The sequence below is a fragment of the Macrobrachium rosenbergii genome, chromosome 43 (assembly GCF_040412425.1).
Source record: "Macrobrachium rosenbergii isolate ZJJX-2024 chromosome 43, ASM4041242v1, whole genome shotgun sequence".
Taxonomy (NCBI): domain Eukaryota; kingdom Metazoa; phylum Arthropoda; class Malacostraca; order Decapoda; family Palaemonidae; genus Macrobrachium; species Macrobrachium rosenbergii.
The window spans coordinates 27,240,852-27,265,831 of NC_089783.1; the positions used below are offsets into that span (position 1 = coordinate 27,240,852).

Consider the following 24,980-nt stretch of genomic DNA (forward strand, 5'->3'; position numbering starts at 1 on the left):
TAATTCCCAATATGTTTTGATTTCCTCTGAAGTTGATCATTTTATATACCCGACTTTTTTTTTTAGGGAAGTTTAAGTCCTCAGTGATTTTTTTTTTTAGGGAAGTTTAAGTGAGCGTGGGTGCATTTAGCGTTTAAGGGTTATTTTTCCATTGATCAATAGCTTTTAGGTGAATGGAGTTTTCAAAATCAGCATAGTAAATATAATTGTCTTTGCTTTCTTACCAGTTTCTAGTTTCTGTAATGTTCTGGGAATTTTTTTTTTTAATTCAGGAAATTTTTGTCCACAATTTTTCTTTTTGTCTTAACTTTATAGGTTTCTATTTTTCAATATTAAAATTTTTTTGTGGGCCCTCCAGTTTTGTATAATGTAGTGTGGCGAATTTTTCACTTTCCTTGTTGTTCGTGGCACTTTCCCATTTTTGATCTTCATTTTAGTTTTTCTTTATCATTTCTGGCTTCGTCAGTTTACAAGTTAATTGGTCTCCTAGTCTTTTGAAAGTCTGGAATTGATTTCCTGCTCAGTTATTTTCAGTTAATTGATGTGTTTCCTTGCATTTTCTCTTAGTTATATCTGCCTTTCCCCAAATCCTTACATGGCATTCCTTTTAAAAAAATGTGGAACTAATTTTCTTTTGGAGTTATGCACCTGCTCGTTTCTTCGGCTTATGGATTTTTGTGGTTTTGTTTGTACGTTTTTACTGGACTACAGTGAAGAAACATTGTACCAATAATTTAATTTTGTAGCAAGTGATTCGAAATTGCGATTATATTTTCAGGGCAGGACGATGAAGCCATTGCAGACTGCTGCCAGTGTTACATATGGACCTCTCAGTTTTAGAACCGAGAATTATAAGCAATAATTTGCTGCCTAAATTAATTTCTAGTCCATTTTCGACAGGTAAGTTAATTTTCTTTTTTACCCGTTAAACGTTTTGTTGGGTAAACCATTGGACATTTTTCTTGGAGGCGATTATTTATGTTTTGCAGTTGGAAAGTAAGTTTTAAGAGAAAGCTAAACTGTATATATTCCTTATCTTAGAAGGAAATTTGCATTTCCTTGTCTAACAGACAATTTGGAAAACTTTGATTTACTGGCTGTCAGATATGAGGACATTTTCTAATAAAAGTAGGTGTTAGAGAAAACTGTTTATTAACGTAACCAAGAACAAGAATAATACTTTAAAACCACAAATTTCTCGAGTTACTCATAAATATTGGCATTTGCAGGGTGTGTTTCGCTGCAAATGGCTGTGTCCGACGACTTTCATCATATGACTGAAAGCTTCTTGTCAAAAGTATTAACTTGCAACACGGAAGATGGGCTGGAAGACAGCAAATAAATTTACCATGATACTTTAGCAGTGATGATTGTGCTACATTAAAATATTGGAATGAACGTTTAGACCGGCTAAAAACTGATTTGGGTAAACTGCTGTGTAACCGGTCAGGAAGTATCAAGAAAAGGAGGGCAAGTGAAGCAACAGGGACGTGCAAGTAAGACATGGAAGAGCAGTGATGCATCTGGGATGTAGCATCAAGAAAAGGAAGAATAGAGAGATGTGTATACAGTATCAAGAAAAGGAAGAAAGGTGAAGCTATAGGTGGTATACAGAAGAGCAGTGATGCAGCTGGGACGTACGGGCGGTATAGAGAAGAGCAGTGATGCAGCTGGGACGTATGGGCGGTACAGAGAAAAGTAGTGATGCAGCTGGGACGTATGGGCGGTACAGAGAAAAGTAGTGATGCAGCTGGGACGTATGGGCAGTAAACAGAAGAGCAGTGATGCATCTGGAATGTAGCATCAAGAAAAGGAAGAACAGAGATGTGTGTATACAGTATCAAGATAAGGAAGCTACAGTGACATCAACAGACCTAGTGTCATGAAAGGGAACAATAAAAGATGAAATTGCACCTCAGCTGTCTCATAATTTACAACTCTCTTCTTCTTCTCTCCCAGTTACAGTGGTACTAATTTATCCTCCTTGTAGTTCCATACTGCATCATCGATATAACAAGGATCTTATTAACTGGGCCTGAACCAAAAGTTTGGGGGTAATGTAAATTGCAGGCAAAGTTGGGCACTGTTTGAAAATAGAGCTCCAGCACCCGGCGATTGATTTCTGCAAATTATAATGGATATATAGTTTTCGTTCTTCATATTTTGTCCCAGTTGCTCTGTGGCAAAGATTTGAACTATTTATATCCACAAACGTTTGAAGAAGTCAATCACCGGGTGCTGGAGCTCGATTCTCACAATGCAAACTTCACCTGCAATATTACATTTCCACCAAATGGTCCTTAAAGAGGCTACGAGATGCCCCAGATGGTGTGGTCAGTATCATAAGCCATATTGGTCTTGTAAGGCAATATAGCAGTTTATACTTTTCAGCAATCATTGCAATCTGTAATGGGGAGAAAAATATAATTGAGGCAAATGTTACTAATTAAAACCGCCCATGTAATAATTACAGAGGACATATCTATCACATGACCCATGAATTCTCAGGTAAATGTCAAGATTGAAAAAATTTTGGATGGATAAAAACTCCATCTCATCATTTTCGTGTATTTTGTATTTAACTTTAAGACTTTTACCCCAAATTTTATATATAGACAAGCAAATCCCTCAGATCATGATATCATTACCCTATATATAGATGGTCCTCGGACAATTTCAACAAGAGATGATACCTATAAAAATAACTGGTGAGAGAATTGGTTGGCAGAAAACTTGCATTTGCTTCCCAACAGTAATAACTTACACTTTAATCAGCAGAATAAAAACTACCAGCAGGGAACAGAAAAGTTTTGCTCTGATGTGCATTTCCATTGCTATGCTTTAACCCAAGTCTGCTTCTGATGTGCATTTCCATTGCTATGCTTTAACCCAAGTCTGCTACGTGCACAATATCGGTCTCTACCACACATAAGCATATACCTGAAAGATAAAATATATAATGAACCAGCAGTAAACAAAATTTTCTTTCAGTAAACAATCCCTTTTTTATATTCAGGTAATAAGAGTTTAAGCATATACCTGAAAGATAAAATATATAATGAACCAGCAGTAAACCAGCAGTAAACAAAATTTTCTTTGAGTAAACGATCCCTTTTTTATATTCAGGTAATAAGAGTTTACAGCCTATATACCCTATCTGCAACAATTTAAAATCTTTCAGGAAACATTTCTGTTGTGTATGCCCATATACACAACAAATTTGTTTAATATTGGAATACTCATATTTACTAGAGAAGGTTAGCTACTTCCTTTTACTACTCCATACTCGTGCTGCTTTCCTACTGCTCTTCACTGCCTTTTTCAAATTCTATGTATCCCTACGGTTACAGAAAAGTTTACCTCTTCTAAGGCTTACCCCACCATCAGAACCTGATGATGCTTCTCCCTCTTCCCCCCCCCCACCATGTTCTGACAAGTGGTGGCCAGGAAAATCTCTTACACTGTTTAAACCTTACAATCCAAAGCATCTTGTGACATTGAAGTGTCTTGTGACACTAACATTTGAAACAGTAATGAATCCTCTCACCACTTCTTGCAATTTCTTTACAACTATTACTTAGGTTTCTTTTTGCTGTCATCTTAAGCTTTATTTAATTTTCAGCACCTTTTCTCCTACAACTTCAGTTTCTATTGAAATTGCTAAGACATCTGCAAATATTAAAGCAGCCCTATGGGGCCTACCTCTACTTCTTCCATCACTGTCGTCATCAACATACGATGCTGTGCTCGTCCTTGAGGGACACCAGCATTTATCTTTACTTCTTTTACCCCCTCTGAGCTTTGTGAGCTTGGCTGGTTCCAAAATTTGTCTGAATTTCACACACGGACCACTTAAGAAAATAGGTAAATAAAATTTTTCTCTCTTTGTTTGCTGTAAACTTTTTTTATAGTATAAAGCCGAGTATCATGATAAATTTGAACTGGAAAAAAAAAACATAATTGGGAACTCAGTGGCTGAATAGGATGGAATCATAAGAATCTAAAATGGTTAATAAACCTTCCACAGTTTTCACTCTAGATCTGCTGAAGTACAGTAGCATCACTATTTAATGTTTTTCGTTGCTCTCTGCTTTTGGAATGTCCCTTTAAACTGATGGCCATGGCACTCTGGTCATCTGTAGTCTCAAAGGCCATGGAAGTCTGGTCATCTGTAGCCTCAAAGGCCATGGCACTCTGGTCATCTGTAGTCCCAAAGGCCATGGAAGTCTGGTCATCAGTAGCCTCAAAGGCCATGACACTCGGGTCATCTGTAGTCTCAAAGGCCATGACACACTGGTCATTTGTGGTCTCAAAGGCTGTGGCACTCTGGTCTTTACGTAATCTCAAAGGTCATGACACACTGATCATCTGTAGTCTCAAAATCCATGAAAATGGTTAATATATGCCTCCATGTTTCTTTACAATAGTTGTCTCATTATAAAGTCTGCTTCTGCTGCAGAGTTTTCTGGCCTGAAGCCAACTGATGTAGGTTAATTTTAACAACTGATTGCAGCCATTCCTTCATCACCGCCATTTGTGTTTGTGTACATGCTGAAGTTAATTTTATTCCTATATTTTCAAACACATGCATCCTTAAAAAGTGTTTAAAGGTCAAACTTCTCTTCCACTCTCGTCCTATTCCTTTTACTAGGTTCATGTATGTTGGTCAGCTCATCACAGACTGTTTCTCCAAATATCATTAACAACTTGCTTGTTATTGCTGGTGGTCTTAGAACTTATTCACTTTTCATCCTCTAAGGACTCTCATACTTGTCCCAAGTCTTCATTATGGTAGGTGAAAACCAAATTTAGGCAACACTGATCAACATCCATTTTTGTTATTCCTTGAGTACTCCCACTGATACTGTATATGAAGACACAATATTCCAATAAATCTTAAGATTAGAATTTCATATTTTTATGATCTGTGGATATTAAGCATCTTTACAGAAATATCCTATACACAAAATAGCAAAAAATTACCTTCATATAACAGAATAATCAAAACTAAGCATACATCAAAATAATAAACTTGGGTTACATTAAACAAAGTTCAGAAAAAAAAAAAAACTATCATCCAAAGTTTTACAGGTGTAACTACATGTAATATATTGTTGTCAAGAATTACACTGACAGGCTGATTCACAAGGTCTTATGCTGTAGAATTAAAGAAAACGACTTTGTAATCAATAACTTTGAAAGATTTGGCTGATAAGATAATAGAGAGAGAGAGAGAGAGAGAGAGAGAGAGAGAGAGAGAGAGAGAGAGAGAGAGAGAGAGAGAGAGAGAGAGAGAGAGAAAATTTCAATCACAGAAAAGAATACAGTATCAAGTTGTGCCAAGAAATAGTTATTTCCATTATGGCAGAATCAAAGTAATAAAAAAAATTCCTATTACTGTAGAAGGCATCAAAACTATGGTTCTCTGTCTGTCTTGAGTAAGAAGACCAATTCTGCAACAACAAATATACTAACCTGATTGCAAATCTTGCAAGGGGTCATAGCTGGAGACCGTATAAATCCCAATCATAATTCTTTCGGTGAACACCCAAGAAAGTTCTAGTATGAAGGCCAAGATCTCCTTCGATAAATGCATTCAGAAGACTTCCTTTTCTTGGGAAAATGTACCTCTACCTTTAAAAATACCAAAATTTACTACAGTTATAAAAATCTCCTGCTATAACAGGAAAGCTTCTAAATGTGTTGGACATATGCTTATCCTGGAGCCTGACTATGTCAACTCCAAAGTAGCATGATACTAGTTGGGAACCTGTATGGCACACAATACAATATAGTGAGTACTATTAATAAAACATTGAGAGGAACTACAGGGTGATGGATGTTAGGTCATAGCTCACCTGAATGACTGGTTAACATGGGCAGAATTTGAAAATGTCTCCAGACAGTTAACCTATGATCCAGAGTAATTTTCTGATAATTTTGGGATTCAATTACTAAAAACATCAGTCACCCTGGCCTATCACTAAAAAAGACCCCAAAGCTATGACTGTTGAAGTTTTGCCCCCCCCTCCCCCCAATACAACTGAAAATCGTCGTATATACTAGGAAGTTCTATTCCTGAAACAAGAGGGAACAGCTACTGAAGAGACAATTACTGTGGCCCCAAAACAATGACAACAGACAGCCTCTTGAACTTAAAACAGCGGTATTAAGATATAGCCAGATTTATCTACAGTAAAACAAGATGTTACCAACATAATGCCCCACACATTCAAAACACCCGAGATGTAGACATACTATACAGTCATAAATCCAAAACAAAAGCGAATAAAGAGCAATTACCTTGGTTTCTTGATTCGTGGGTCAATCTGCCAGTTGAGCGTTTGGTATTCTCGATAGAAATCTTATGAACTCGTTTCCTTCTGCTCCAATGGTTCAATAGCTTAGTTTAACTAGATCACCAAGGTAAAATCACTTGATTCCCATATGACTGTTTTAAGGGTTTGTCTTTGATTCACAACAAATTAAAGTATCTGGTGTTATATTAATACTAAACTAAAATTATTTGAATAAATGTCTAAAATGCAATTCTTTGAAAATCTGTTCAGGGGTGAAAACCAAGTTATGAGGATTCTGACAAAACTTCCTTAACCAATGTTTCTATAACATGAAATTTGCTACTGGCTAAAGACTGCACATCCACATACCGGTATGTTAACTATCTGTATTGACATTTTTTGCATACAGGCTCTGGGGCATGTGGGTTATTAAATACTGGAATATAGAATTTAGTCCAAAGACCAAGTGGAAGGGTGTAAGAGGTCATTCAGAGCTGAAAGGGAAGTTAAGAGTAAAGGAAGTTTTAAGTGTTACAAGAGGAAAACCTCACAGTTGCTCTATGAAACAATTCTAAGTAAAGGAAGTTTTTAAAAGTGTTACAAGAGGAAAACCTCCCAGTTGCTCTATGAAACAATTCTTAGGAGTGAATGGAAAGTATGATAGAACAAAAATGATATTAATGGAGGTAGTGTAAAAGGAATGAAGGGGGTTGCAGCTAGGGGCCAAAGGGATGCTGCGAAGAACCTTAAGTAATGCCTACTGTGCACTGAGTAAGGTGTACTGATGGCACTATCCCCGAGGGAGTTATTCACTATTATCCATGAATCAAACGAGTGCAACTAATTTGAAGCTGGGACTGAAGTGCTTAAAGAGTTGTGCTCTTGTTCTATAGAATGCATAATCCAATGACTGGTTTGATCTGTTTAGATTTATTACCAGATACATCACTCCATAACGTCTGCCCTTTATTAAATATGATGGGTTTCAGAGATGATACTGCAGGAGAGGATGTTTTTGATCTGTCATAGTGGTTGCAATTTAGACTGCTTTTCTGGCATCTTCATTTACCTTCATGACCATATTTGCACCTGCTTTCTATATGTTCTAGTTATGAAAACCTTATTTGTTGTGCACATGAATTTCTAGTAATACAGTATTCAGTAGTGAAGGGTTTTTAAACCACTTCTAGAGGCACTGATGATACAAACACCAGGGGTGATAGTGGCAAAATTCAAAGTGTACAGTTCTGCTTCAGCAACACAGTGCAGTGTGTGGACCATTACGCCTTTCATGTTTTCATGTGGTTATAACTTTCAGGAATATATGCACAAGCTCTCAGTAAGTTGTATTCGGGCAATCTTTTACTGTTTTCATCATCCAAAAAGGCAGCAATTCCTTCAGTGGTTGGAAAACTTTGTGAAAAGGGTTTATTAAGTCCAAATGGGCCATGAGAGTGATTATTTAGGAAAATATTTATTCAAAATTTTCATGGTCACCTCAATGGGAGTGGTGGTGGTTGACTACATTCAACCTATACTGATTCAGTGGGGAAAACCTAAAGTTATACACATTTTCTAACCCCTGCAGGAGTTTGACAATCATGAAATATTTCGGGGAAGACAATTACTTTATATAGCAATAATCAAGTTGATCTACAAAACATCACCTAAGGTAGTGTAATAATACAAGTTTATATCGTCATGCTTTTTCTTTTTACAAAAGCAATGGGACTTCTTTAAATTGAGAGTCCAAAATTAACTTTCAAAATTTTGCTGATGGGCAGAAGGGGACCACAGTACCTCTCATTTTCAATTCTATATACCTGTGTTATCATTGTGCTTCCATTCAACATTTTTATAAAACAACAATGGCTTCAGTTTTCAGTGAAGAATTGAAAACTACACACAACGCCCACTTGCTTACTTTGTAATGAACATTGGACTACGTATAGAATGCAAAACTATGACTTAATGACTGGATTTAAACCAGTAGGTAATCCTCTAGTAACATTTACTGCTAAGGTATATATATAGGATACATTGGGGAGCACATTCTCTAATTTATATGTGACTGCACATTACCTGTTGGTATGAAGCTTGAACGTTCCATCTCATAAGTATTTACTTATACAAAAGTTGGTAAATAACCCTGAAAAGTATAATCTACTTACTTTTAAATCTACGATTGTGTTCTTTTAAATAAGGTTCCTAACGTGGACCTGTTTTCCTGGGATCCAAAATGAGTTGAAAATGAAATTCCAAGGTTTATGTAAACAGAAAGCAAGCCTGGCCTCTACTAGTTTTTGTTACAAACAGCTAGTCTGAAAATCGAGTCTAACTGTGATGCTACTTGGGGTCTTTCCCTGGTCTTGCAATGGAATTACTATGGCTTTTGCCATGACCCCAGGAAAGCCTTTTCAGATTCAATAATGATTATATTGTAAAAAATGGATTTTGTTAGTGGGACTAGTTTAATTTCAATATATTTTCACCTGGAGCAGACTACTAATATTGCAGTAACAGCATATTCAAATTCTTTACAAGTAAATTACTGGATCAATATTTTATTAGTTGCAGAATTCAGAAGCATTTTTTTATATATTCTTTTAACCCCGCATTGAAAGTCACACTTTTCCAATGTCTGCCTAAAATATTTAGTACGACATCTTCAATTCCATTTTCATTGTATTGGAACAAAAATTTTTTTAGAACATTGTCAGATAGCTCATGTGGCTGAAGAGAAAGTCATTGAGATTGAAAATAAGCCACTGACTGCCCTAAATTTTTGGCTTCTTTGACTGTGAATATTTCTTGTTATGTCAGATACATACTGTTGCCAGGAAGGTAGTCTTCCTTAGGTGAATTTTCAAATTTTGTAGATACAGTAACTATATTAACTCCCATATAGCACACTACTATTTACTGCATGTTCAAATGAAAAGGCTCCAACATTAACTTTGTATTTGCATCTTAAATGGGTAATTTAAATTAGTTTTAAACATTTAATGGGAATACAGTAGTGACTAACGACCCTCCGTGATGCTATCAAATTCCAATAGATGGGAATTTTTAAGTTATAGTATAGTTTCGCATTTATCACAGCCAGCTTTTTCATCTCAAGGCGATTTATAAATTTTTTCTCCAGTCTATTGAGAACAGGCAAACTGAATATTTCCATGACAAATGAAGTGCAATGCCTCTACAGTTACCACACTCAATCAGATCACTTTTCTTTGATTTGCTGACTCCCAGTTCCCAATAATCAGGCATGGCTTCATCATTCCATATTCTGCAAAACAAATTAGTATGCCAGCTATCATTTCAATTACTGCTAAAACCATCTCTGCAGGGTTTTATCACAGTCTGGTGATATTCTCCAAGTTACTTTATTACAGATTCCACTTCAAAAACCAGCTCATGATATGTTAAACTATCACCCTCATTTCTTTTATGGCCTCACATAAATGTTCACCTCAGCACTTAAGAAAAGTTTAACAAAATGTATGGACAAATTGGTCAACATGGAAGAACTGACATATCGTGCAAAGTAAACTACCCTCCAGGAAACCCACTTAGCGTGACGGTTTTGAAAATGATAAAATATGAAGGTATAAGATATGAAAATGTCAACCTCTTGACAAACCACAAGGCATCACTGACATTACACAGCACTTGAAAACACAAAAGGAAAACTTGATAGAAAAGCCTGCTTAAATGACTGTCAAGCAAGAGAACTCTATTCCAAGACAGCAGGCCATGGTACAAAAGCTATGTCATTTGTCACTGTCCATTACTGGAAAAAAATGGTTTGATTTAAAAGTACCCACCTATAAAGAGTTGTTTACCATAGCCCTACCCTACATATGATGAAAACGAAAGGTATAATATCTTAGTGTGGTCAGATGGATGAGGAAAAATTTTGTGAAAATAGGCAAGAATACTCAGTGTATATGCAGCAATGGAAAATAACACTGTATAGACCTCCAACACACATACGCCGTATACTGTACACTGAACACACCAGTATGATCCAAAAACAAGAGATGCGTAAACTGAAGTACTCAAAGAGAAATGAGAGTATATGTTGAAATCAACTAAAACTGACAAATTACAGTACTACAATAGACCTACCAGTATTTATTCCGCAGTGCATATTCTTTGTTAAAGTAAAATTATGCTAAATGTACTTTAACAAATAAACTGTAGGTTCAAACAAAATATTTCATGAATTTTGGTTCAAACAAACAATTATTTTCATTGAAAACAAATCCTTATTCTGATTATTATAAATTCAAAATATCACTGCCTGTTTGGTATATCAGAGAAAATCCTAGTCCCTTTTTTTATTCTATATTCATTTACCGGAATGTATGAACTAAACTTTTTCAAAATATTGTAGAGGCCACAATCACCCTCCATTCTGTTTCGTTTTATGGCTCATGGGCAGTTTATGCATCATACGGAAATGCAAAGCTTTCGCCAAGAAACTTACCTTTCAAAAGAAATGCTTCCCCAAGTTGGGTGATGTCAGTGCCTACGGACACAATTTTCTACATCAGACTCGTCACCTTTTCAAGTAGGTCTACCAACACCTGCAAAAGGGCAAACAATTACTGAACAGTTTTCATTAATATCTTTGAAACTTTCAATGATCAAAAAATTTCCTACACAGTAAAATTTTAAAAATAAACAAGTTAAACCTTAAAACATTTTAGTCTATAGAACTTTTAGTACTTTAACACAACCAATTTATTTTTTGCTGTCAATTGTGATTTGTTAACCTAAAAACTTTTGAAATTTAGCCTGATTCTACAGTTGAAGAGCCAAAAAGATCCTAGAGTACTTCCAAATAAATGCCCCCTCGTCCTTTTCACCTCTTCATGATAGTAAACCTGGATACACCTGCAAATGCATTTGCCATTCACTGACCACTGATAAAATATTTTCTCTATATCAAAACACCACGTGATATTTATTGCTTTGGGACTGTTTCCAATTTTTTAAGTTAAGCCATCTTAGCTCTGCACTTTATGCTAAATTATATGAAGCTTACAGTTACTATAGTTTTGCTACTTTTTGGCAATGAGAGTCAAGTTTCAGGCAATGCTTGTAGTAGAATATCAAAAGGTTCCTAATTATAAAAAAAAAAAAATCATGTGGAAAGAAAAGTGAATCTTACCATCTGACTGAAAAGTCTGCCCTTGTTGGTGAATTTATCTCAGCTTCCAATCTTCTCGGTTCATCAACGTATATAGAATGACCTGCAAAATTAGATATGATCAATTGAGATGATTTCCAAACATCCATGGTGGTCAAGAACTACAAAATTTAGCTTCTTTGTTAAGGAGCACAGCACAGTTACAGTACTTAAAGAAAATTCTATTGCCCATAATTTCAAAATCTTATTAGCAGTTTTTATGTTTATGCATCTTGATGCACAAGTAACACAACTTGCTACATCGAAAGATATTGGAATTAATATGTAAGCAATGTGAAACATGCCTTCCTGCAGTTACATTGATCAATTATAGCTCTACTTTTATAGACACACAAGTACACACATTTTTATTTTCAGTACTGCGCATGGCAATGTAATGGGATTAAAAGAAGGCTGATTCGTTAAGCCCATTTCATGATTTGCGTAATGTTTCCATAAACTAATCAACTGGTCATGAATTTGTTCAGGTTTGTAAATTGCAGACAAATCAAATTTTGTATATAGCCTAATTTGCTCTGCAGAACTGTTAAGGGCAATTGATTTCTGGACACAAGACTGAATGGAGTTACGTCATATTTTGACCCTGAAACCCAGGATATGTGGCTTTTCTTATGAAGCATGTTACTAATGAAAGGTGCACCCTCATGGGTGCTGTTGGGAAATGTTTTCACCTCTGCTTACCCTAACTCAATTTCAATGTCAGCCAGTCACAGTCCAACTTCATCTCTTGGTTCTCAATTTCTAGACTTATATGTCATCATCAACAAAATCAAAACCAGCACTCAATTTTTCCTGCTTTAAAAACCATGGATTAAGTTAAGACAAGTTGCTAAAAATGTCTGCAAGTCATAATCTTCCCTCCTCCAGTAAACACCTTGTTTTGAACTTGGAAGGATTAAGATATTTCAGAGCTGGTTATCTAGTATGCCATTTAGTAGTATCCTAGCCAATATACTCATGTGATCTCTGTGCTTATCTGAATATGACATTTTCATAATAAAATTAGGTTTCATATGTACTTGACAAATAATTACGTAGCTAATGTATCTACCTCATGCAGCAACTTTTTGAATTTAGCGGTAGCGTTTTTTTTTTTTAACTTAGGTGACAGGCCCGCCCACTATTGGGGAACACATGAACAACCTGGCAGCCATTACTCAACGTTTTGTGCCCTCATGTCCATGAGAGGGGAGGAGGGTGGGCTTTGATTCTGTACTGTAATTGCTTGGTTAGTTTATGTGAAACTTAATTTTATTATCAAAATGCCATTTTCATATAAGTAACTTACCAAGTGCAGTAACTACATAGCTGAATCCAACATCGAATGGACGTGGGATACATGGACATATTCTGCTTCAAAACATTAAGGAATGATAATGACTTTCAAATAGCAAAATCTCCCAGCAATGAATGCAATGCTTGTAGTTTCCTTACCTGGCAAGAGCACTCCTGCAGGTGAATACTACCTCTGGTTGTGGTCATCTTAATCTGTAGTGGCATAGGAGCTTTGTTGCGGAGGATATGCCTGGGCGCAGAACCAAGATTAAAAAATCAGACAACGCTGTCACCTACTCTTGAAAACACCTGATAAAAACCCCACAACCTATCCACTAAGACTGGTACCTTGTACCTCCAGACTCCCCAAAACTCGAAAACCCTACACCAAGATGGAAAGCTAGGAGAGAGAGAGAGAGAGAGAGAGAGAGAGAGAGAGAGAGAGAGAGAGAGAGAGGGGGGGGGGAGAAGTGCTTCCTATAATTCTTCAGCCAATACCATGCCAGCCACTGATAACAGCCCCAAGTTACTACAGTCATCGAACACTGTTTCTTTCCTTCACGTAGTGAGAGGCAAAAATGGACCTGCACTTCCAGTAGGTCGAATGGGTAATAGAGGACAAGGACATGTTATGTCTAAATGCCAGTGAAGTAGAAACCACTCTGATGTCATGTGCTCTCACTTTAAAATTTGGTAAAATATCCTCAAGGATCTGGGAGTGTGCTTCTCAAATCAAATCTCTCAGGAAGAATGACAAGGCATTCTTTGACAGAGGACGAGATGGGTTTCTTACTGAACACCAAAGTTTACTAGACATACCCCTGATCTTTTCTGTCCTATTCGGGTAGTATCTCAGAGCTCTGGCTGGACATAAAACTCTCTCGTCTTCCTCGGACCGAGAATATCCACTGAGTTCCTAACTATACATAAACGAGGCCAGGGGTTGGACAGGTCCTCGTTCTTTGCCAGAAAGCCTAGGGTGAAGGAGCAAACTGCATCTCCTTGAAAGAAACCCACTCTCTTGTCAATGGCTTGTATTTCACTGATGTGTTTAGCTGTAGCAAAAGCAAAGAGGAAGAGAGTCTTGCTTCTCAGATTCCAAAGAGAAGCAGACCGAAGGGGCTCAAAAGATGGGCCTGTTAGCCATTTCAGGACCACATCCAGATTCCAGGAGACCAAAGAATTGTCCTTTTTCTGTTTCGCCGTACCGAAAGACTTTATCAGGTCCTTAATATTGGAGTCTGAAGAGAGATCTACACCTCTATGCTTAAAGACTAAACTAAGCTTAGCCCGATAACCTTTAGTATTAGAGGTAGAAAATCCACAATCTGAGTTACAGTGGTCTCAGAAGACGAGGCTAGAAGATTTTCTTCTACACAGTGCAATAGCCTCTGCAGCTCCTCTTGAAAAACCCTTTGCTCTGACCAGTTTACGGACAGTCTGAAGCCTGTCAGGACAAGAGAGAACAACCCTTGGTGGTGTCTTCTGAAGTGGGGTTGTCTGAGTAGGGATGGTTTTTGGGGAAGCAGTCTTGGAAGTCCACCAACAGACGTAGGTCATCTAGGAACCACTCTTGGGGGCCAAAATGGGGTTATGAGGGTCATGGTTGCATTGTGGTGCACCTGGAACTTGTTCAAAACCTCTCTCATCATGCTGAAGGGTGGGAAGGCTTACAACAGGTCTAGATTCGACCAATCTTGTAGCATGGTGTCTGTGGTCCATGCAAGAGGATCTGGGGCTGCTGAGCAAAACAGTGGAAGATGACGGTTCCTGGAGGTGACAAACAGATCTATCATTGGCTATCCCCACCACTTCCACAGATCTAGGAAAACTAGGGGTCCACGATCCACTCGGTGGGAAGGACCTGTTTTTTACGGGTCAGCTCGTCCACCATCACATTTAACTTTCCCTGGATAAAGCGGGTGACCAAAGTCACTTTATTTTGGTCTGCCCACAGCAGTGATTCTCTCGCAGCTTGGCAGAGAAAGAAGGAATGGGACCGCCTTGCTTTTGAATATAGGCCAAGGCCATGGTATTGTCTTGGTGCGGACTAAGGAGGAAAAACTCTGAAGGCCTAGCTGAACTGCCTTCAGCTCCCTTACATTGATATGTGAGCCCTGTTGATCCCGGGTCCATGTCCCGGAGAATTCTTGATTGTCTAGCAGGGTTCTTCAGCCTATGTCTGAGGCGTCGGAATAGAAGTCTGGGTCAGGGTTCAGAGGATGAAGGGACCTCCTTTCTGACAGCCACCACTGGTACACCTTGTCTTGGAAGACAAACCTCAGATATTTTCTGGAAAAAGGATGAATTGGGACATGAAAATGTGTGTCTTGCATATCTAGGGTTACCATCCAGTTGCCCTGGTGAATGAATGCAAGGACTGATTGGCCTGTCTCCATTCCATCTTGAATTTTGTCTTCAAGACAAAATGATTGAGCATGGTTGCATCAAGGACTGGTCTCCAACCCCCTGATGATTTTGTTAGTCAGTACCACAAAGAGATGATTGTAAAACCGCTCTTTGCTGGTGTTCTGAACCCCCTCTATGTCCATTTTCTGGATGGGGGAGGAAACTTCCTCTAATAGGGCTGAATGTCTCTCGAAGCCTACCCAGTACACTGTCAATGTGATGGGAGAAGTGACCAATGGGTGGCTCTCCAAAAATGCCCTCCTTTAAAATATTGATGATCCAGGGCTCTGCTCCTCTTATCAACCACTTCCCCCAAAACTCTAGGTACATGAAGGACTTCTGTCTCACTTCTTCTGCACTGGCTTAGAAGAGCTCTTCTTGATGGTCCTGAATGCAAACCAGGCATTTACACAGGACATAAATGACATTATAGATCTCCCTCCATGAAAGGGCTGTTGCTGGAGGGGGGGAGGTGGTCCTAGACTGAAAAGATGAGGAGCCCTTTGGGGGTGCTAGAAGACTGGGTCAGCAATTCTTGCGTCATTTTCTTCTACAAGTCAGAAGCTATTCCCTTCACTGTGTCTTGGGGGAAGAGATGATTTTTGTCCAGAGGTGTGAACATCAAAGCTGACTTTTGAGTTTGGGTAACTCCCTTGGAAATAAAAGAGCACCGGAGCTCTCGTTTCTTCTGTACCCCGAAAGTAACAAGGGCAAAAAGCTCAAGAGGGCCATCTCTAATGGCTTTGTCCACACAGGACAAAACCCCTAGCCAGTCCACAGCAAGATCTTGATGGTCCTTGATCTTCTTGGCCAATGCACCCACAACTTAATCAAGGAAATTGAGGACTTCAGAAACTTTAAGCATGCCCTTGACTAGGTGATCCAGTTCTGCATCAGAAAACAATCCTGGCCAACGAGAAAGCAGAACGATGAGACGAGTCAACTAGACCAGAGAAGTCACTCTGGGAGGAGGCAGCAACTCCCAAAGAAGGAGATTCTCCGGTCATGTAGGACAAGTGCCTCCTGTGAACTAGATGAGGATGAGGAAGAGTGAAAGACACTTTATCCTGTTCTCTTTTGGCAGAAAGCCAGTCTCCCATCTCCTTAAATGACTTCTCAGAGGAGGATGAAAGGACCATCTTGGGGAGGAGTGTCCTGTCATCTGACTGGTCCCTCATTAAAAACGTCTTGGCAAGCGAAGACGGGGCAGGTGGGGCAAAAAAGTGGGAAAAGTTCACCATCAAATACTGCAATAAGGCAGCATATGCCAAAGGAGCAGCAGTTTCTTGGCTGATCTCTTCTTCCGAGGAAATCGGAGACAGGTTGTTATCCTGAGTAGGCTTGGGAGAGGGAGAAACTTTCTTCTACAGTCGGCCAACCGTATCTGGGATGCATACCAGACGCCCCCACGAATAGTTAACCACCCCCCTCTACAAATGCTTATAACTGCCTAGCTTGAAAGTTTGAATACCAAATGTTTACCTTAAAGTATCATCCTACATCAAATATACCTTAAATTGTTATCCTATTACTGTATTAAAATCTTTGAAATTATATTAATTTAATTTCAAAGTTATCATAAATATTTTACTCTTAAAAATATACGTATGCAATGTATGGCTTACAGCTACATGTGAAAATAATCCAGTCCCCCTACGCATTCAGGTATGCACATTTTCTGTCGTACAGTTACCGTTCAAGCTGTCCCGTTTTCTTTTACAGGGGAAACATTGGTATGTACACGAAGATATGATTGCACAGCAAAGCAGAAGAGTTACATCTCCTCTATGGGTGCCTCTTCCCCTTCTTCAGGTGGTTGGGGGCACTTCTTCAGATGATTGGGGAGACTCTTCTTTAGGCGATTGGGGAGGCTCTTCTTCAGGCGCTGGGGGAGGCTCTTCTTCAGGTGCTTGGGGAGGCTCTTCTTCAGGAGCTTGGGGCTCTTCTTCAGGCACTTGCAGGGGCCTCTTCTTCAGGCGCTTGGGAGGCACTTCATCAGGCACATCTTTAAGGGTTTGGGGAGGCTTTGTAGGGTCATTCTTCGCCTGTTTGATGAACATGGTAATAAGCAGCTGCTGTCGCTGCTTCTTTATGCTGATGAGGGCTTGATTATGGGGCTCCAATGCTACATCAAGGGCCCTTGAAAACTTTAAGGAGTGTTCCATGTAAGGACCCTATAACGTAGCCGCATCCTGTGCCTCCTTGATTATCCTCTAAGTTGGGACAGACATTCCAAAGACAGGCCCTCATCCTCCTCCTCGTCTCCTGAACCTGGTGTGTCTTCTTCCTCACTGGCAGACTTCGTCAGCTCTTCCAAATCCTGGTCCGTCAGGGGGTCAGAGTGGGCATCAGTGAGGGTGCCTACTTCATCCTCGGTCATGTCATTGAAGCTTTCTCCACCCAGAATCCTCGCCAACTGGACCACCTTGTCAACAGCCAAATGTTGAATTTCTTCAGGAGAGAATCCCTTATAATCGTGAACACACTCCAGCCACTTCTTCCAGCACGCATTCAGGGTCTCTTTCTTCATGTCCTTCAACAATCGGTTAATGACAGACAGGTATGGCAATCGTGAATTTACGCCAACACTCCTTCAGGGTAAATTCACGTTCAGTGTCCATTGCATTCACAAGGTGCTGGAGGGAGTTCCAGGTGTAGAGTGCCTTGAAGGTACGGATCACGCCCTGGTCCATAGGCTGCAGGAGAGAGGTGGTGTTGGCAGGGAGGAACTCGAGCTGGACACTCTTGTAATAAAGATCGACAGGGTGGCCACCAGCATTATCCATAATCAATAACACTTTAAACTCCATACACAAGTAACTGAGATATTGCCGAACTTAAGGGATGAAGCTTTGGATACACCAGTGATTAAGGGGTTTGGTGATCCAGGCCTTGGGGTTGAGAATCCAAAACACAGGCAGCAAATACTTGGTATAATTCTTGAGGACCCTGGGGTTTGCAGCCTTGTAAATGAGGCCTGGTTCTAGCATGAGGCCAGCCACAGTGCCACACATAACAAGGGTAACCCTATCCTTCTGGGCATTGAATCTGGAGGCTTTTGCTTTGTCCTTTGTGAGGAATGTCCAGGACGGCATCTTTTTCCAGAACAGGCCAGTCTCATCCATATTGAACACCTGTTCTGGATAGTAGCCCTTCTCCTTTATAAGTGTCTTGAAGGTCTCCGGATATTTTGTGGCAGCTTCCGCATCTGCAGATGCTGCCTCTCCAAGCAGAGAAACATCTTCAATTGGAACCACTTCTTAAATCTGTGGAACCAGCCCTTACTGGCCTGAAAACCTTTGAGCTGATGAAGGTCCTGCTTGTGCCTCTTCCTCCTCCTCCTCCTCCTCTTCTGTGGGTTTATCGAACCCCAAAAATTCTAATTCCCCTTCGCCATCTCCTTCCTGTGCCTGTACTACAACATCACTGCCTTCCATATCAATCCAACAAAGATGCTGCAAATGGCGCAATGATAATACCACAACTGACAGAAACAAATTGAGTAATGGCTGCCAGGTTGCTCCCGTGTTGCTGATAGTGAGGGGGGCTGTCCCATTGGTAAAAACAAAAAAAAGAGCGCTACCGCTAAATTAAAATAGTTGCCACATGAGGTAGATACATTAGCTATGTAATTACTTGGCAAGTTACTTATATGAACAGTGTATTTCTGGTTTGTTTCTGAAGAGAAGTCAGCAGAAGTCTATATAATTTGTTTTTCTGGCTTTGCGTGATGTTTGCTCCTATGAACACAACAATCGTGCATGATAAATTTCATTTTCCTCTAAATATACAGAGGGTAACCATAGTTGTAAGGATGGGGGGGAGGCACAAAGAGGTCAACAATGAAGCACAGTACACAACACAATTGTTACCCATAACTTGCTTAAAGTGATGAAATTGGAGTTTCCTGAAACTTTACAAACTTTACAATGTGTTTTCAACCATTCTGATGTTCTGTTTATTGGAAACACATCAATTCATTAGCCCTCCTTAAACCTAAATTATGGGAGCCTTGTTTGAGTTTTTGAATGGGAAAGAAAAGCAATGAAGTGTGGGAATGGTTAACCTAAAGGGAAATCCAATCCTAACTGACTAGAAAGCCATGTCATACCTAACAGGGACGGGGAATATGGGAGGGGGTGGGGGGAGGCCCTGAACCCTCACAACCTTACATAACCTACAGTAGAGGGGAATCATCCTAGATAAACTGGGATGCAAGGTCATACTGGTCCAAATTGCTCAGCTCCCTTGAACCCTCAAACCTAACTTGACCTAAAGGACTGTATGGCCAAGATATATACAAGGATACATCTCCCTTTCAGTATCCTATGATTCTATAGCATCACCGTTGCTATAATTTGCCATAGTTCAAATGGATGTAAAGACAGTCTAGATGTATGGCGGGAGGTGGGGGGGAGGTGGGGGGGGGAGGTGTTAGAGACTGCTAAACCATTTCTTACAAAAATTAAAGTCAAACCTTTTACAAACTTAAAATTATATCTAAAAACAACATATTGCTGATTTCCATAACCAACATCCTGCAAAAATTCACTAGGATATGTTAAACACCATAAAGCAATTTAGAAAATCAGGGAATTCCTCTAGGTATGCTACTGTGGCTAAAATACCAAATAACTTGAATGATCTTTATGAACATTTCATTTTTGTTTACTTCATAACTATGAAGCAATGTTCTAAGTAAAAAATCTAAAATGTCAACACAATAACCTGATATTTTGATGGCTCAAGACTCAAGACACTCCAGGAATATTAGATCTGACAAATAAAAGAATTTTAAAAATGTATGACAATAACACTACCAGCAGACAAAAGCTAATTGGACGATTGGTTAAGATACGAAAATATTCGGTAACCCATTTGTTCCTGTGATATTACTGACAACGGAAATAAGAAGGTAACTTTTCAAACAAAACAACTTAAGCAAAATATGAATATGGCAGTAATATTGCAGAATAGTTGCACAAATGGGGTAGGGGAAACAAGTTGGGTGAAGCCCCAAGCCAGGTCAGGGTATGGTACCCTCAAGTTTGGTTAGGTTGGTATGTTACACTTGGACTATATCACCGACTTGCTTTTAAGTTTGCAGAAACAGCAAACAGATCTCTTCAGCACTTACAATATGGCACCATATGTACAACAAGAGGTATAATTTCTGCATGTTACAAATATTTTGGAAACTACATTCAGAACTAATATCATACAGAGGAAAAATTGTTGCAATCACTATATAAAAATGCTGTAATTATGGCCAACTTGTATAATAAAACCCTAGGAAATACTGTTTATTCATAGGTCATGGTGCCTGAGGGCAGGTTGGGTAAGAGGTTCCTGGTCAGGTAGGATCCAACCCCCTTGGTTATGCCAGGTTACATAATCCCTGTTGATGACCTGGGTTAGATTAGGATGTCTCCGTGTATGTCACTAGCTTTTGCATTACCTAACCCAAAATAAACCCTGGTTTTCCACTGTGGTTCTCATTATAGTCAGACTTATGGATGAAAGGGGTTACCCACCAACTTTCAAAAGAAATGTCAAATTAGTCAAAATCACTGACTAGGCTATCAGGAAAAATATAAATTCGTACAGGTACTTTTTCTTATAGTTTTAAAATGAACCAGTCTCAAGTAAGGTAAAACAGTGTTGGGGACTCTAAGGAGCCTGAAGCACCATGATCAGGTACTATATTGTGTTAGGATTAATCATTATTTCACACTGTTGCCCTTATTTAAGTTAGGATGAATCATTTTAGTTTGTGATTTATGGAACTAAGTCTGGTTATACTGGACCTGGCAACCTAGGATGGGTTACGTTAAGTTGGGTGAAGATAAGCCCATACACCTTAATTACCACTGCTACATCACACGTTGAATATTGCATAATTTCTTTTGGTTTCTGATTATACTTATGTACTAGCTTATAGATTTTTACCCGCTGCTTAGATTTTTGTTTTGCAATACCGGATTCCTACTTGGGTCCCCTCACACTTTAAGGAAGCTGGTAGGCAGGTGGTAAAAACCGGGTGGTTTGCATCAAGCATAGGCTATTGAATTAACATGCACAGACCTAGGCTAAAGCACGGACAAAATTATCAGAAAAAATAAATACCTGAGAACGGCACTCCTTATTGAAGGTGCAGGCTACCTCTCAAAATCGGTCCTGGTCATTTAGGCTGTAACATCCAAAACAACGTAAGACGTTATGTTTACGGTATTTACCGTCATTATTTTACGTTTTACGTACAGTACATCCCCAAGGGGCTGGTATTAAACACGGTGCCCATTTTGCGCGTAAACGTGCTTACGGCCTGAATGACTTACAGCTGAAACGACAAAACTAAGAATAACCGGGGTTATGTCTGGGTGTATCATCAAGGCAACCATAGTTTATTACATGGATGAATAATCATTTATAAAATTCTAAGCATGAAGCAAAAAAAAAAAAAAAATGGTCTCTCTTACATAGCCCACAGATTGTTTTCAGTTGTAACTTAGTTTTTTCTAGTCTACTGAAGTCACCGGCTTTCGGGCAACCCATTCTGGTCACAATGGCTCTGAAATTTTAATCACCTCATTTTGCTTCGTGATCTTCAGTTCCACTACTCACGTCAATTAAAATTACGATGATAAAAGTGCTTGATGAAGATGCCGAAGTTCAACACTACGAAAGACACATACTTAATCGTTATCGCTGTTTACTGTACACTGAACCTTGAGCAAATGATGTATAGAAGTTTGTCAGTGGCACAGCATGGAAAATCGGTGATAACATTCTTTCGAGTCCATGAACAGTTGGTTTACACCTGTGACGTTGCTACTCTACTCATTTTCTTTTTTCTGTAATGAAAGAAAACGTTAGACAATTCCGTTAACTAACTGGCGAAAAATTTATGAAACTTTTTACCATTTGTTCAAAGGTGCTAACAACATAATTATGATCTTAAAAAACTGTAAACTAAATCCGAATAACTAGTTACAGCAATCAGTATGGAGTTATAAATTTTGTCCTCCGCCATTCTTACAGCAGAAACGTGAATCACTTAATTAACACTCCTCCTTTTAAACTTTGACGAGAAAGTTGAAGGAATGAGCGTCCTAATGCCCAAATCAATCCAGGCACGAAATTAGAAAACGAATTGTGAGGAAAAATCGTTGTTATATGCCCGAAGAACCTTGTAAGGAAATCTGTATGTTGGAATAAAAATTTTTGCTCTTAGTACTAGAATTAATGTAGAGTGATTCCAACAGCAATGGTATAAAAAACGGCTAGATTTTTTTTTTTTATCAGCTTCAGTATCAACAATGACAAGCTTAAAGTGCAGGTGGTCTTCTATAGACAGGTCATAAATGCATCAACATCTTTATATTAATAAAGGAACATTTTTCTTTCTGCTGAAAATAAATGTGCAATTTTTCCAGCCACAAGCGTTGCTTACACAGTATCCTTGCTGTAATATAATGACACATTAATTTCAGTTACTTTTGATAATACCCATAAGATATTTGAGAGATGGATGTCAGCGGAGTGGACATTAAAGTATCTTATAGCTGACAAACTTCAAAAATATGCCAACGTTAGTGACCACTGATGAAAAATAATGAATGTCTGTTACTGAAATCTAGCATTGTTCTTTGAAGTTGAAAATGCCCATAAAACCACTATTCATAAGACAAAACTATGCGTTTCAAATAACAGACATCTGCATTCCCGATCAGCAGTGATCAGAAATACAGAAGTTTGTTATTCGAAATACACGGTTTTGTCGTTTAATAGTGTTTTCATGGGCATTTTTAAGAATACCATTCGTCACAACTACGAGCAAACATCAAATGGTTGCAATAACTCCTAATCACGCCATTTCGTTTTCTGGAATTATTTAGTATTTTACAGCTCTTAAGCGGATTGAATACAATTTTTGCATTCAGTTGCCAGTCAGTTGTTTGGTATTTTTCCAGCAATTATCTAGATTTTAAGTCGAAGCTAACTAAACCCGAGGTATCCCAACCTGACAGACGAGGGCCCATTCAAAACCTCTTTTGCCATACAATTTTCTGTATAATTTTCTACCAAATGTGCGTTTGATGAGAGAAGGGTTTATAGCATCTTTTTGCTACAGGTTTCATAGTCGCCAACTCTACAGTTTCCCGGAAATTTCGATTAATAGCGCGTTTGCTTGCTAACTTCCATCATTTTCTTGATACACGATTCAAAAGGTTGTTAATTATATGACTTTCTCAATGATTTTCAGCCAACGGGACTTTGCTGGTTACTTGACTTGAAGCATGCTCTTGTTACCAAAGTACTTTATAGAGATACGGTGAAGAAATATAACAAGGTCTACAGAGTAAAGAAATTTAGTGGACCAAATCCATCTTTATGAGGAAAATCCTCTATTAAAAGCCCTTTACTTCCTCCTTATCATATGCAAATTTTATATGCGTTTCCCTACTCGTTACAAAGTTCGAATTCGCCTGTGACTGCAGTTGTCACACGACTTCCAACTTTTTAATTCCAATACGAATACTGTATGCTGTGTAGTAAGTTTAAAATTAATATAGTGTGTTTTTTTATGTGATAAATAAACAAGTATACTCCTAACAATAAGTACTTGACAAAGGACAGCAAATAATAAACGTCTTCATAAACGTAGCGACTGAAACAGGCAAGTAAGTGGTCCTGGATTGAACTTATAAAAAAAAAGTGGAAATTGAGAAGTAGGTATTGGTTCAACGCCGATTGTCCAAATAATTATTAGACAATTGGTAGGTCCGCATGTATACTTTTTTATGTACTATGTGCTTACACACACACACATACACCGTATTTATATAAAGTTTGTTATGTAATGTACCGTATACACGGGTACTGATGAGTTTCTAGTAAAGGAACTCTGTGAAATTTCGCCATTCATGTGTTTTTTTTTATGCCAAATCTCACATAATCTCCTGTATTTATCTCCAGCCTCCAAATAGGTTTGGGTCTTCCAGCTATTCTGCTGCTCACAGGAGCCAAGGTTGCACTTCTTCTGTTGTTAATGAGCTTTTCCCGACGGCTCTTGAGGAGCCATCACTTACTATTCTTCTATGGGCATTGCGAAGGACATGTCCAAGCCACCTCGACCTCCCGTTCATTATATGTGAGATCTCGACCTCTCGTTCATCATACATGAGACCTCGACCTCCAGTTCATCGTACATGAGATCTCGGCCTCCAGTTCATCGTACATGAGATCTCGACCTCCCGTTCATCAAACATGAGAAACTTGAGTAATCTCCTTTGTGGTATTATTTCTTACACTGTCTTACCTTCTGGCTCTAATATTCTTTTTTAATCTTTATTCCTGAACCGACGAAATCTTGTAGATGCAATTTTACTTTTAATGAGTCGCGTCCATATACTAATACAAATCGTGCTAGATCGCAGGGTATGGAGGTGGAAGTAGATACAAAATTCCTTATTGTAAACTGGATTATATTTTACGAAAAAGAAACTTCCAAACAAACGAAACAAGGTGGACGAATAAAAGAGAAGAAAAAATAATAATTACCTTCGGCGTTACCCGGCTCCCACCCCTCCTGGCCAAAAAAAAAGTGTCCCGAAGAAATGTCCGGAAAAACTCAAAGGTGAGCATCTTAGCTACCCACGAGAAAAACAAATAATGGGAGAGAAAAGGGAAGGGACGAGAAGAGAGGAAGAGAGACTAGAGAAACGCATCGGAGACGAAACTTCTCAGCTGCCCGCGAGACAAACATAGAACATGAG

The 24,980-nt window shown here is 38.8% G+C and overlaps 2 long non-coding RNA genes across 9 annotated transcripts in view; one reads left to right on the plus strand and one right to left on the minus strand.

Moving 5' to 3' along the window:
• LOC136828683 (uncharacterized) overlaps window positions 1-1,727 on the plus strand; it is a 15,834-nt gene extending 14,107 nt beyond the window's left edge. For both annotated transcript variants that reach the window (XR_010850178.1, XR_010850179.1), the window contains 2 exons: window positions 779-900; window positions 1,230-1,727. This is a non-coding gene — a long non-coding RNA (uncharacterized lncRNA). The remainder of the gene's footprint in view (window positions 1-778; window positions 901-1,229) is intronic.
• LOC136828682 (uncharacterized) lies at window positions 1,136-22,041 on the minus strand. 7 transcript variants are annotated; one of them, XR_010850177.1, is made up of 7 exons: window positions 21,826-22,041; window positions 11,479-11,560; window positions 10,792-10,891; window positions 6,304-6,383; window positions 5,476-5,634; window positions 2,765-2,940; window positions 1,136-2,404 (listed from the first exon to the last, which is right to left on the minus strand). It is a non-coding gene; the product is annotated as an uncharacterized lncRNA (long non-coding RNA). The 7 variants fall into 7 exon arrangements; XR_010850173.1 differs by lacking the exon at window positions 6,304-6,383 and adding an exon at window positions 21,328-21,391 and having other exon boundaries at window positions 21,826-22,036; XR_010850172.1 differs by lacking the exon at window positions 6,304-6,383 and adding an exon at window positions 21,328-21,391 and having other exon boundaries at window positions 21,789-22,036.
• Between the last annotated feature and the right edge of the window lie 2,939 nt (window positions 22,042-24,980).